Source organism: Vigna umbellata, chromosome 8 (assembly GCF_029865625.1).
Source record: "Vigna umbellata cultivar VRB3 chromosome 8, Vumbellata_1.0, whole genome shotgun sequence".
NCBI lineage: Eukaryota > Viridiplantae > Streptophyta > Magnoliopsida > Fabales > Fabaceae > Vigna > Vigna umbellata.
Genome location: NC_142172.1, coordinates 20,668,644 through 20,683,771, shown reverse-complemented (window position 1 = coordinate 20,683,771; position 15,128 = coordinate 20,668,644).

Sequence of the window (15,128 nt, the reverse complement as noted above, 5' to 3'; positions counted from 1 at the left end):
ACATGTGAATTGAACCATCTTTGCAAAGAGATCTAGATTAAAATGTATAACTTATTAATATTAATAATAATAAGAAGAATAAAAAGAATAATATATTCATATTCATATATATATATATATATATATATATATATATATATATATATATATATATATATATATATATATATATATATATATATATATATATATATATATATATATATATATATATATATATATTGAAGTATATTGTGATTCAATTTGTTTTGGATCGGTTCTGAAAATTCATCTCCAAATCGGATTGAAAACCACTTGGTTCTTAGAAGAAAAACAATCCAAAAAATATAGATCAGTTATTTAGATCAATTTTAGTTCTTTATTGGTTCGGTTATGAACGCTATAAGGAATAAAAACCTTGACTATAACACAACAAACTTGCTTAATATTAGCATAAATTGCACAATTGAATCAGTTTTGGTTCGGGACAAACTTATCTGTTATGATTAGTGAGGTTGAAAATATAAGTTTTCTAATTTTTATTTTTATTTTTATTTTAATATATACTCTAAAAGCATACTTAATTGTATAAATATTTTTAAATTTTTAATTAATTAGTTAATGTTTCTAAATGAATTAAAAAAACTATTATACTTAATGTTAATTTTTTATTATAATTAATAATTAAATTTTATTTATAAATATTAATGATTTAAATTACAATATTATAATTATATATATATATATATATATATATATATATATATATACACACGTATGTATGTATTAAATAATATAATAAAAAATATTAATCTTTCAAATTATTTTCATTTTAAGTTTTAATTAAAGTAGAATTTTTTGAAGTTGCGAATTAAATTTAAATAGAATTTAATATTTTGAACATAAAATTAAAACTTTAAAGTATGATTTAATATTTTTAAACAGTAATTAAAAGTATAAAATACGATTTAATATTCTAATGTAAAGAATAAAATGACAAAAAAGAGGTTCTATTATTTTGAAATAGGATTTAAAATCTAAAAAAGTACAATATTTACAACTTCGGATTAAAATTTTAAAATAGCATTCCAAAATTCAAAATGTTGAAGAAAATGTTAAATTAGGGTTTAATATTTTATAAATGATATTTAAATTTTATATTAGGATTTAATATTTTAGACTAATTGATAGTGTGTTTAAAATATGAAGGTTGGATTATTTTAATAATAAAATATTGAAGTATAAATAAAATAAAATATTTCATTATTTTAAAATATATAATTTTTTTTGAAATCATTTTTCAATAGTATTTTTACTTCTTTCTAGGTTATATTATAGTGTGCTCATTTGCTTGAAAATAAGAGACCAATGAGATGATCTTTTTGGCAAGTTTCTTTTTTGTGTTCGATAAGTTTCTTCATCTTCATTTGTGTAACTTGAAATTCTACCCATTTTTCTTTTGCTGAAATCTATCATGATTTGCATGTGACTCTTTTTTAGTCACATGTGGGGTTTTAAACTTCTATATAAGTCTTACTTGTCAACTATCATAAGGGTATATTATGATCATTTAGGTGATGTTTCTATGTGTAGATAGAGTATCTTATGGAATAGAAGAGTTTTGGGTATTCTTAGAGCTTTTAGATGGTCTTGTTAAGGTGAGGGAAGCTAATTCTATGTTTGTATATTTTTTATATTTGGTTCGGTTTGTGAATTTCAATTTTGTGATTTAATTTGAGATTTGAATACTTTGCATGATTTGATATGTTTTATGTATGAATGGTTATTTCTATTAAATGAAATTAGTCATGCTTTGATGTGTATAGCTATTTATGAAAAGTAATTTTGACTATGTTTGAAATGTCGCTATGAAGTCTTTGAACTAAGTAATATGGCATTGCTTGAAGTTAGGAATTTGGAAAATTTGAAAGTATTATGATGCAGTAAGTGAAAAGTTACTCAAAAGTGCTAAATTACACAGTCCAAAGTTTAAGAGGTAAGTTTCTACGAACTAAGATATCGTTGAGCACCACTAATAGCGTTAAGCACCACTAATAGCATTGGGCACTAGTGAGACAATGCTTCACTAAGTTGGCTATCGTTAGTTGAGGGTTCTTCTCGTTGGGCGACACCAAAGTCAGAGATCTATTTGAGTGGTGTTGGGCAACAGTAAGTGGCAATAGGCAATGGTTGGGTGACTTTAAATATGTTTTCTAAACTTTACAATGGTTTGTTTGAGATATATCTTTGTAAATGGACTTTCAAGGGAAAAATCATGTGAAGCATGTTCTTTAAGGTGTGAATTAAAATAAGGACTCAAGTAGAAAGTTATCTTGATACTTTACTAGTCATTCAGACTCACATAAAGGAGAACGAACTAGGGGTTGAGAATGGTAGGAGGTCCTGATTAAGGAAAATTTTTAAAGTCCTAGTGACATGTATAAGATTAACCTTGTGGGTAGAAGGTATCTCCATCACAAGTGCTAAAACTTCCTTGTAATCCAACATTAATGCATTTTATTCAGAAGGATGAGTCTAGAAGAGTCTATTTCTATGTGACTTGTGTTTTAATAGTGTGTGATTTGCCTAGCTTGTCAATATGGCTTCGTTTAATGGTTATGCGATAACTCTTATGTATATTATTATCTTACTCTTTTCTTCTTGTTGGTCTACCTTGTGTTTTGTGTTCTTTTTTATTTTTGTCATATGAAAATTTAAATAAGATTAGTTCTCTTTTTCAATTTATTATTTTTCTTATGTATTCATTAGAAAAAAAATTCAGTTTCTTGTTTCGTGTATATTTGTTAGAAAAAAACAAGACTTCATTAACAAATCATTTTCAAAAGGTTAGACGAACTTCACAAAATTATTAAGTTACAATTTATTTTTTAATCTTCATTCTTCGATTTCGATTATCAACTTCAATTGTCGATTTTAAGATGATTGTCAACTTCGGGTAGTAGAGTAGCTATAAAAAGTTCTTAATAAGACAAATATAACTAAGAGAAACCTTTCTTTTTTACCTTTAGTGTTTATCTATTTATAGCATTATTTATTAGGCTTTTGTCCTTAAAGTGATTAAGAAAGACTCAATCATATCTGTTAACACTCCAACAAGTGTACTGAATCGTATCAAGTAATAATAAATGGTAAGACCAACTATCGTTTTTCAAGAGACTCACGACATTAAACAGTTATGTGATTACCCAACTAATTAAGACTCTAAAGAATAAATTTTGGGGTTTTTGAATGCAAATGCAATAAAAATAAACATGAATGCAATTTGATCAATTGAGACTAAACACAAGAATGAATGAATCAAGTTGATGATATTGTTGTTGGGGTTTAGATTTCACCTAGTTTACTCTCATGCATATATGAATTCGTCTTCTTCATTAATGTTAGTGTCACTTTCTAATTTACCTTAAACTCGACGTCTCGGGTGAAGAAAGCTTAATCCTAATTACTAGTTCACAATGTCTTGTCTCCCTAGCAATTAATTATGCATTACATTTGCACATAAGCTTAAAGGCAACCAACCCTCATATCCCTATGTCTAGGCAATACTGCTTTCGGGAGAGATTCCCCAAATATAGATTTCCCCGTATGTGTCCATATCGACAAAATCAATGATAATGCAATTGAATTAGTTAAACAAAGCATGCATAGAGTGTAGAGGAAAAACCTTAACAATTAATGAAGTAAAGCATATATAATCAAGAATCAATTCAATACATGAGAGTTTACAAAGGTTACATCAATCCCCAACAACAATAGAGGTTTAGTTCACCATAGACATGGTGAAACTAGATGAACAATGGAATGAAAGGATGGAAGAGATAGAAAAATCCTAGAAAGAGAAGAGGAGAGCTATCACCATCCCCAAATCTACCCCCAATAGGTGACAAGTGTGATTCTGTGCTTAAGCCATCAAAAGATACAAAACCTAGGTTTAAATAGAACATAAAAATAACAGAAAACAGGTCAAAGCCCACTAAATAACAGCAAACGGATCCAAGCCCACGAAACTGGTGCTCAGCGCCCAACGGTGGCTTTGCGGCACTTAACTGGCGCTCAGCGCTACTTTTCTGGTTGACTTTTCTGCATTCTGGTTGACTTTTATCCATTGGTTGATTTTTCTACATTCTGGTTGACTTTTCTACATACCAACTTCTTGATACTTTTTCTCTTCTTCCAAATCATACCAATAACGTACAAAATCAAAGGAATTTAGTGATAAAATCATCAAGTATACCCTCTACTCACTTATTCACAAGACTAAAGCAAAAACATGAGTTCAAGCAAGCTTCTAAGTCAAAAAAGGTTTTTCAACCGTTATCACAATCACAAACTTGAAATTTTGCTTGTCCTCAAACAAAATGTAACTTGGCTTAAACAAAATAATCATACTACAATGGTTTAACACACCAAAAAGCATTTTCCTCTAGGACAAGTAAATCACTCATGTTTGCTCATCATAGAAAAATTAGTCAAGATAGAATGATGCTTTAGCCAATCAAGCTTCAACTATGGTGCTCACATAATCAAGACATACACAACAGATGCAAACCTCATGAATAATCAACAACTAAGCAAGAATGTTATCATAAAGTGCATGGAACTATTCCTCACCAAAGATAGTGTTTCACTCAAGCACTCAAAAGAGTTTCACTAAACTCAAAGGTGTATAGTGAGGTGACACTCTTACACTCTACCATCACAATGTCACATGAATCAACTTTGCCTTTCATTTAACCACATATCAAACACACTTACAAGCAAGTTATCATCACAAGGGCTTTTCAAGGATTGTATTGAGGCCGGGCTAAGAAGAAAATTGGTTTTTCTAGTCAAAAAAATTTCTTGAGTTCAGAGAGTGCACAATTAATTTATTCTCATTAAATCTCAACTCTCTTTCTTCTTTTATGTGAGAAACCAATATTCAACTTATTCCCAAACTTTCTTGCATTGAGCTTAACCTTTTCTTTTCTTTCTTTTCTTCTCTTTTGCTTTTTGAAATTTTGCTTTTTTCTTTTGCCCAATGCTCTTTAATGAATTTCACAAAGTTCTTTTCGGTTTCTCACCACCTCAAACTTGAATAATTCTCCATTACCACAAAAACATACTCTACTTAACTCAAGGTAAGGATTTCAAAAAGGGTTTTTCCACTTTTCAAATTTAGGCTCAAGGTTCAAAGGATAAAAAGAAACATCGTTCTTTGTTGGGTTCACCTATTGGCATTGGCTCTAAGGGAGAAGAAAACATGGCCTTGATCATATGTAACAAGCAAGCAAGTGGTTCAATCATAGAAAATTAGGCAAAAACAATCATGCTTCCAAAGTAATAGCATTCAATCAATCAAAAACTCTAGAGTCCAACATCTCATGGGTTAACTCAATTTCCACAATTTGATAAACATCCTGCCCAGCATATTAATCACAATTGAAATCATGCATCTGTTTCAAATAATTATGAGCAACCACCATTTGTGCTTACGAACTAAACAATCATTATCTCAACATGCATCATAGAACAATAGAGCAAACACAAGAATATTACTCATCACAAAACAATTTATCACCAAACCATTGCAGCAACTATTCATTCAACCCAGTACATGACTCAATTATAGCATCCATCAGTAGATGCTATCACTAATCGTCATCCTATACTATAACAGCATCCATCAGTAGACACTGTCATCTGAATCTTCATCATCATACTATCTATCAATAGATGCTTTCAGTAACATCCATGAGTAGATGTCTAATCATAGGGCATATATCAGTAGATGCAAATCTTTCTCATCAACATGCATCAGTAGATGTTGATCTTTCTCATCTTCATCGGGATCCATCAGTAGATGTCATCAGTAGCATCAATCAGTAGATGCTTAATCACATAGCATCCATTAGTAGATGCTATCAATCATCATTTTAATCATAACAACATCCATTAGTAGAAGTTGTAATCTGAGTCCTCCTAGCATCCCTCAATAGATGTTGTCCAGCATCCATCAGTAGATGTTGTCATTCCTGCAAAGAAAAATCAAATTTAAAAGAAAAAGTCAGAAATTGGGTTGCCTCCCAATAAGCGTTTGTTTAATGTCACGAGTCTGACACCATTAAGCATAATCCGCATCTATGATGTTGGTGTTCCTTTTGCTTTCATCACACCAACTTATGTGCAACATCTTCCTGTTTACCATCTTTACCCTCCTTGAATAAAGAGCCTCAATATCAATAACTCCATTCTCTTTGATATCTTTAACCACTTCATGCACATAGCCTTAATGAACATTGAACTTGAAGGTTGCGCTTAGCGCCCTTAAAGGGGCGCCTAGGCGCGTCCTACGACCTTCTTCAACCTTCTTTTCTTGATGATCTTCTGCTCCTAGTACAATTTTTTTAATTTTATCCTGTAAATACTAAAGAACTAGAGCACCCAATTAGCACAAAAAAATAGAAAAGATAAAAAGATAAAAAAAATAAACAGATAAAAAGATAAAAATAAATAAAAATAAAAATAAAAAGATAAAAAGTGGAAAGATAAAAAGTGGAAAGATAAAAAGTGGAAAGATAAAAAGATGAAAAGATGAAAAGATGAAAAGATAAAAAGATGAAAAGATAAAAAGATGAAAAGATAAAAAGATCAAAAGATAAAAAAAATGAAAAGATAAAAAGATAAAAACAAATAAAAAGATAAAAAAATAAAAAAAATAAAAAATAAAAAGATAAAAAGATAAAAAGATAAAAAAAATAAAAAGATAAAAAGAAAAGATAAAGTCTAATCATTTAAGAATCACACAAATAGAATAGTTAGACCACGAGTCCCCGGCAACGACGCCAAAAACTTGTTAACACTCAAGCAAGTGTACTAAATCGTATCAAGTAATAATAAATGATAAGACCAAGTATCGTTTCCCAAGAGACTCACGACACTAAACCGTTATGTGATTACCCAACTAATTAAGACTCTAAAGAATAAATTTTGGGGTTTTTGAATGTAAATGCAATAAAAATAAACATGAATGCAATTTGATCAATTGAGGCTAAACACAAGAATAAATGAATGAAGTTGATGGTATTGTTGTTGGGGTTTAGATTTCACCTAGTTTACTCTCATGCATATATGAATTTGTCTTCTTCATTAATGTTAATGTCACTTTCTAATTTACCTTAAACTCGATGTCTCGGTGAAGAAAGCCTAATCCTAATTACTAGTTCACAATGTCTTGTCTCCCTAGCAATTAATCATGCATTACATTCGCACAAAAGCTTTAAGGCAACCAATCCTCATATCCCTATGTCTAGGCAATACTGCTTTCGGGAGAGATTCCCCAAATCTAGATTTCCCCGTATGTGTCCATATCGACAAAATCAATGATAATGCAATTGAATTAGTTAAACAAAGCATGCATAGAGTGTAGAGGAAAAACCTTAACAATTAATGAAGTAAAGCATATATAATCAAGAATCAATTCAATACATGAGAGTTTACAAAGGTTACATCAATCCCCAACAACAATAGAGGTTTAGTTCACCATAGACATGGTGAAACTAGATGAACAATGGAATGAAAGGATGGAAGAGATAGAAAAATCCTAGAAAGAGAAGAGGAGAGCTATCACCATCCCCAAATCTACCCCCAATAGGTGACAAGTGTGATTCTGTGCTTAAGCCATCAAAAGATACAAAACCTAGGTTTAAATAGAACATAAAAATAACAGAAAACAGGTCAAAGCCCACTAAATAACAGCAAACGGATCCAAGCCCACGAAACTGGTGCTCAGCGCCCAACGGTGGCTTTGCGGCACTTAACTGGCGCTCAGCGCTACTTTTCTGGTTGACTTTTCTGCATTCTGGTTGACTTTTATCCATTGGTTGATTTTTCTACATTCTGGTTGACTTTTCTACATACCAACTTCTTGATACTTTTTCTCTTCTTCCAAATCATACCAATAACGTACAAAATCAAAGGAATTTAGTGATAAAATCATCAAGTATACCCTCTACTCACTTATTCACAAGACTAAAGCAAAAACATGAGTTCAAGCAAGCTTCTAAGTCAAAAAAGGTTTTTCAACCGTTATCACAATCACAAACTTGAAATTTTGCTTGTCCTCAAACAAAATGTAACTTGGCTTAAACAAAATAATCATACTACAATGGTTTAACACACCAAAAAGCATTTTCCTCTAGGACAAGTAAATCACTCATGTTTGCTCATCATAGAAAAATTAGTCAAGATAGAATGATGCTTTAGCCAATCAAGCTTCAACTATGGTGCTCACATAATCAAGACATACACAACAGATGCAAACCTCATGAATAATCAACAACTAAGCAAGAATGTTATCATAAAGTGCATGGAACTATTCCTCACCAAAGATAGTGTTTCACTCAAGCACTCAAAAGAGTTTCACTAAACTCAAAGGTGTATAGTGAGGTGACACTCTTACACTCTACCATCACAATGTCACATGAATCAACTTTGCCTTTCATTTAACCACATATCAAACACACTTACAAGCAAGTTATCATCACAAGGGCTTTTCAAGGATTGTATTGAGGCCGGGCTAAGAAGAAAATTGGTTTTTCTAGTCAAAAAAATTTCTTGAGTTCAGAGAGTGCACAATTAATTTATTCTCATTAAATCTCAACTCTCTTTCTTCTTTTATGTGAGAAACCAATATTCAACTTATTCCCAAACTTTCTTGCATTGAGCTTAACCTTTTCTTTTCTTTCTTTTCTTCTCTTTTGCTTTTTGAAATTTTGCTTTTTTCTTTTGCCCAATGCTCTTTAATGAATTTCACAAAGTTCTTTTCGGTTTCTCACCACCTCAAACTTGAATAATTCTCCATTACCACAAAAACATACTCTACTTAACTCAAGGTAAGGATTTCAAAAAGGGTTTTTCCACTTTTCAAATTTAGGCTCAAGGTTCAAAGGATAAAAAGAAACATCGTTCTTTGTTGGGTTCACCTATTGGCATTGGCTCTAAGGGAGAAGAAAACATGGCCTTGATCATATGTAACAAGCAAGCAAGTGGTTCAATCATAGAAAATTAGGCAAAAACAATCATGCTTCCAAAGTAATAGCATTCAATCAATCAAAAACTCTAGAGTCCAACATCTCATGGGTTAACTCAATTTCCACAATTTGATAAACATCCTGCCCAGCATATTAATCACAATTGAAATCATGCATCTGTTTCAAATAATTATGAGCAACCACCATTTGTGCTTACGAACTAAACAATCATTATCTCAACATGCATCATAGAACAATAGAGCAAACACAAGAATATTACTCATCACAAAACAATTTATCACCAAACCATTGCAGCAACTATTCATTCAACCCAGTACATGACTCAATTATAGCATCCATCAGTAGATGCTATCACTAATCGTCATCCTATACTATAACAGCATCCATCAGTAGACACTGTCATCTGAATCTTCATCATCATACTATCTATCAATAGATGCTTTCAGTAACATCCATGAGTAGATGTCTAATCATAGGGCATATATCAGTAGATGCAAATCTTTCTCATCAACATGCATCAGTAGATGTTGATCTTTCTCATCTTCATCGGGATCCATCAGTAGATGTCATCAGTAGCATCAATCAGTAGATGCTTAATCACATAGCATCCATTAGTAGATGCTATCAATCATCATTTTAATCATAACAACATCCATTAGTAGAAGTTGTAATCTGAGTCCTCCTAGCATCCCTCAATAGATGTTGTCCAGCATCCATCAGTAGATGTTGTCATTCCTGCAAAGAAAAATCAAATTTAAAAGAAAAAGTCAGAAATTGGGTTGCCTCCCAATAAGCGTTTGTTTAATGTCACGAGTCTGACACCATTAAGCATAATCCGCATCTATGATGTTGGTGTTCCTTTTGCTTTCATCACACCAACTTATGTGCAACATCTTCCTGTTTACCATCTTTACCCTCCTTGAATAAAGAGCCTCAATATCAATAACTCCATTCTCTTTGATATCTTTAACCACTTCATGCACATAGCCTTAATGAACATTGAACTTGAAGGTTGCGCTTAGCGCCCTTAAAGGGGCGCCTAGGCGCGTCCTACGACCTTCTTCAACCTTCTTTTCTTGATGATCTTCTGCTCCTAGTACAATTTTTTTAATTTTATCCTGTAAATACTAAAGAACTAGAGCACCCAATTAGCACAAAAAAATAGAAAAGATAAAAAGATAAAAAAAATAAACAGATAAAAAGATAAAAATAAATAAAAATAAAAATAAAAAGATAAAAAGTGGAAAGATAAAAAGTGGAAAGATAAAAAGTGGAAAGATAAAAAGATGAAAAGATGAAAAGATGAAAAGATAAAAAGATGAAAAGATAAAAAGATGAAAAGATAAAAAGATCAAAAGATAAAAAAAATGAAAAGATAAAAAGATAAAAACAAATAAAAAGATAAAAAAATAAAAAAAATAAAAAATAAAAAGATAAAAAGATAAAAAGATAAAAAAAATAAAAAGATAAAAAGAAAAGATAAAGTCTAATCATTTAAGAATCACACAAATAGAATAGTTAGACCACGAGTCCCCGGCAACGACGCCAAAAACTTGTTAACACTCAAGCAAGTGTACTAAATCGTATCAAGTAATAATAAATGATAAGACCAAGTATCGTTTCCCAAGAGACTCACGACACTAAACCGTTATGTGATTACCCAACTAATTAAGACTCTAAAGAATAAATTTTGGGGTTTTTGAATGTAAATGCAATAAAAATAAACATGAATGCAATTTGATCAATTGAGGCTAAACACAAGAATAAATGAATGAAGTTGATGGTATTGTTGTTGGGGTTTAGATTTCACCTAGTTTACTCTCATGCATATATGAATTTGTCTTCTTCATTAATGTTAATGTCACTTTCTAATTTACCTTAAACTCGATGTCTCGGTGAAGAAAGCCTAATCCTAATTACTAGTTCACAATGTCTTGTCTCCCTAGCAATTAATCATGCATTACATTCGCACAAAAGCTTTAAGGCAACCAATCCTCATATCCCTATGTCTAGGCAATACTGCTTTCGGGAGAGATTCCCCAAATCTAGATTTCCCCGTATGTGTCCATATCGACAAAATCAATGATAATGCAATTGAATTAGTTAAACAAAGCATGCATAGAGTGTAGAGGAAAAACCTTAACAATTAATGAAGTAAAGCATATATAATCAAGAATCAATTCAATACATGAGAGTTTACAAAGGTTACATCAATCCCCAACAACAATAGAGGTTTAGTTCACCATAGACATGGTGAAACTAGATGAACAATGGAATGAAAGGATGGAAGAGATAGAAAAATCCTAGAAAGAGAAGAGGAGAGCTATCACCATCCCCAAATCTACCCCCAATAGGTGACAAGTGTGATTCTGTGCTTAAGCCATCAAAAGATACAAAACCTAGGTTTAAATAGAACATAAAAATAACAGAAAACAGGTCAAAGCCCACTAAATAACAGCAAACGGATCCAAGCCCACGAAACTGGTGCTCAGCGCCCAACGGTGGCTTTGCGGCACTTAACTGGCGCTCAGCGCTACTTTTCTGGTTGACTTTTCTGCATTCTGGTTGACTTTTATCCATTGGTTGATTTTTCTACATTCTGGTTGACTTTTCTACATACCAACTTCTTGATACTTTTTCTCTTCTTCCAAATCATACCAATAACGTACAAAATCAAAGGAATTTAGTGATAAAATCATCAAGTATACCCTCTACTCACTTATTCACAAGACTAAAGCAAAAACATGAGTTCAAGCAAGCTTCTAAGTCAAAAAAGGTTTTTCAACCGTTATCACAATCACAAACTTGAAATTTTGCTTGTCCTCAAACAAAATGTAACTTGGCTTAAACAAAATAATCATACTACAATGGTTTAACACACCAAAAAGCATTTTCCTCTAGGACAAGTAAATCACTCATGTTTGCTCATCATAGAAAAATTAGTCAAGATAGAATGATGCTTTAGCCAATCAAGCTTCAACTATGGTGCTCACATAATCAAGACATACACAACAGATGCAAACCTCATGAATAATCAACAACTAAGCAAGAATGTTATCATAAAGTGCATGGAACTATTCCTCACCAAAGATAGTGTTTCACTCAAGCACTCAAAAGAGTTTCACTAAACTCAAAGGTGTATAGTGAGGTGACACTCTTACACTCTACCATCACAATGTCACATGAATCAACTTTGCCTTTCATTTAACCACATATCAAACACACTTACAAGCAAGTTATCATCACAAGGGCTTTTCAAGGATTGTATTGAGGCCGGGCTAAGAAGAAAATTGGTTTTTCTAGTCAAAAAAATTTCTTGAGTTCAGAGAGTGCACAATTAATTTATTCTCATTAAATCTCAACTCTCTTTCTTCTTTTATGTGAGAAACCAATATTCAACTTATTCCCAAACTTTCTTGCATTGAGCTTAACCTTTTCTTTTCTTTCTTTTCTTCTCTTTTGCTTTTTGAAATTTTGCTTTTTTCTTTTGCCCAATGCTCTTTAATGAATTTCACAAAGTTCTTTTCGGTTTCTCACCACCTCAAACTTGAATAATTCTCCATTACCACAAAAACATACTCTACTTAACTCAAGGTAAGGATTTCAAAAAGGGTTTTTCCACTTTTCAAATTTAGGCTCAAGGTTCAAAGGATAAAAAGAAACATCGTTCTTTGTTGGGTTCACCTATTGGCATTGGCTCTAAGGGAGAAGAAAACATGGCCTTGATCATATGTAACAAGCAAGCAAGTGGTTCAATCATAGAAAATTAGGCAAAAACAATCATGCTTCCAAAGTAATAGCATTCAATCAATCAAAAACTCTAGAGTCCAACATCTCATGGGTTAACTCAATTTCCACAATTTGATAAACATCCTGCCCAGCATATTAATCACAATTGAAATCATGCATCTGTTTCAAATAATTATGAGCAACCACCATTTGTGCTTACGAACTAAACAATCATTATCTCAACATGCATCATAGAACAATAGAGCAAACACAAGAATATTACTCATCACAAAACAATTTATCACCAAACCATTGCAGCAACTATTCATTCAACCCAGTACATGACTCAATTATAGCATCCATCAGTAGATGCTATCACTAATCGTCATCCTATACTATAACAGCATCCATCAGTAGACACTGTCATCTGAATCTTCATCATCATACTATCTATCAATAGATGCTTTCAGTAACATCCATGAGTAGATGTCTAATCATAGGGCATATATCAGTAGATGCAAATCTTTCTCATCAACATGCATCAGTAGATGTTGATCTTTCTCATCTTCATCGGGATCCATCAGTAGATGTCATCAGTAGCATCAATCAGTAGATGCTTAATCACATAGCATCCATTAGTAGATGCTATCAATCATCATTTTAATCATAACAACATCCATTAGTAGAAGTTGTAATCTGAGTCCTCCTAGCATCCCTCAATAGATGTTGTCCAGCATCCATCAGTAGATGTTGTCATTCCTGCAAAGAAAAATCAAATTTAAAAGAAAAAGTCAGAAATTGGGTTGCCTCCCAATAAGCGTTTGTTTAATGTCACGAGTCTGACACCATTAAGCATAATCCGCATCTATGATGTTGGTGTTCCTTTTGCTTTCATCACACCAACTTATGTGCAACATCTTCCTGTTTACCATCTTTACCCTCCTTGAATAAAGAGCCTCAATATCAATAACTCCATTCTCTTTGATATCTTTAACCACTTCATGCACATAGCCTTAATGAACATTGAACTTGAAGGTTGCGCTTAGCGCCCTTAAAGGGGCGCCTAGGCGCGTCCTACGACCTTCTTCAACCTTCTTTTCTTGATGATCTTCTGCTCCTAGTACAATTTTTTTAATTTTATCCTGTAAATACTAAAGAACTAGAGCACCCAATTAGCACAAAAAAATAGAAAAGATAAAAAGATAAAAAAAATAAACAGATAAAAAGATAAAAATAAATAAAAATAAAAATAAAAAGATAAAAAGTGGAAAGATAAAAAGTGGAAAGATAAAAAGTGGAAAGATAAAAAGATGAAAAGATGAAAAGATGAAAAGATAAAAAGATGAAAAGATAAAAAGATGAAAAGATAAAAAGATCAAAAGATAAAAAAAATGAAAAGATAAAAAGATAAAAACAAATAAAAAGATAAAAAAATAAAAAAAATAAAAAATAAAAAGATAAAAAGATAAAAAGATAAAAAAAATAAAAAGATAAAAAGAAAAGATAAAGTCTAATCATTTAAGAATCACACAAATAGAATAGTTAGACCACGAGTCCCCGGCAACGACGCCAAAAACTTGTTAACACTCAAGCAAGTGTACTAAATCGTATCAAGTAATAATAAATGATAAGACCAAGTATCGTTTCCCAAGAGACTCACGACACTAAACCGTTATGTGATTACCCAACTAATTAAGACTCTAAAGAATAAATTTTGGGGTTTTTGAATGTAAATGCAATAAAAATAAACATGAATGCAATTTGATCAATTGAGGCTAAACACAAGAATAAATGAATGAAGTTGATGGTATTGTTGTTGGGGTTTAGATTTCACCTAGTTTACTCTCATGCATATATGAATTTGTCTTCTTCATTAATGTTAATGTCACTTTCTAATTTACCTTAAACTCGATGTCTCGGTGAAGAAAGCCTAATCCTAATTACTAGTTCACAATGTCTTGTCTCCCTAGCAATTAATCATGCATTACATTCGCACAAAAGCTTTAAGGCAACCAATCCTCATATCCCTATGTCTAGGCAATACTGCTTTCGGGAGAGATTCCCCAAATCTAGATTTCCCCGTATGTGTCCATATCGACAAAATCAATGATAATGCAATTGAATTAGTTAAACAAAGCATGCATAGAGTGTAGAGGAAAAACCTTAACAATTAATGAAGTAAAGCATATATAATCAAGAATCAATTCAATACATGAGAGTTTACAAAGGTTACATCAATCCCCAACAACAATAGAGGTTTAGTTCACCATAGACATGGTGAAACTAGATGAACAATGGAATGAAAGGATGGAAGAGATAGAAAAATCCTAGAAAGAGAAGAGGAGAGCTATCACCATCCCCAAATCT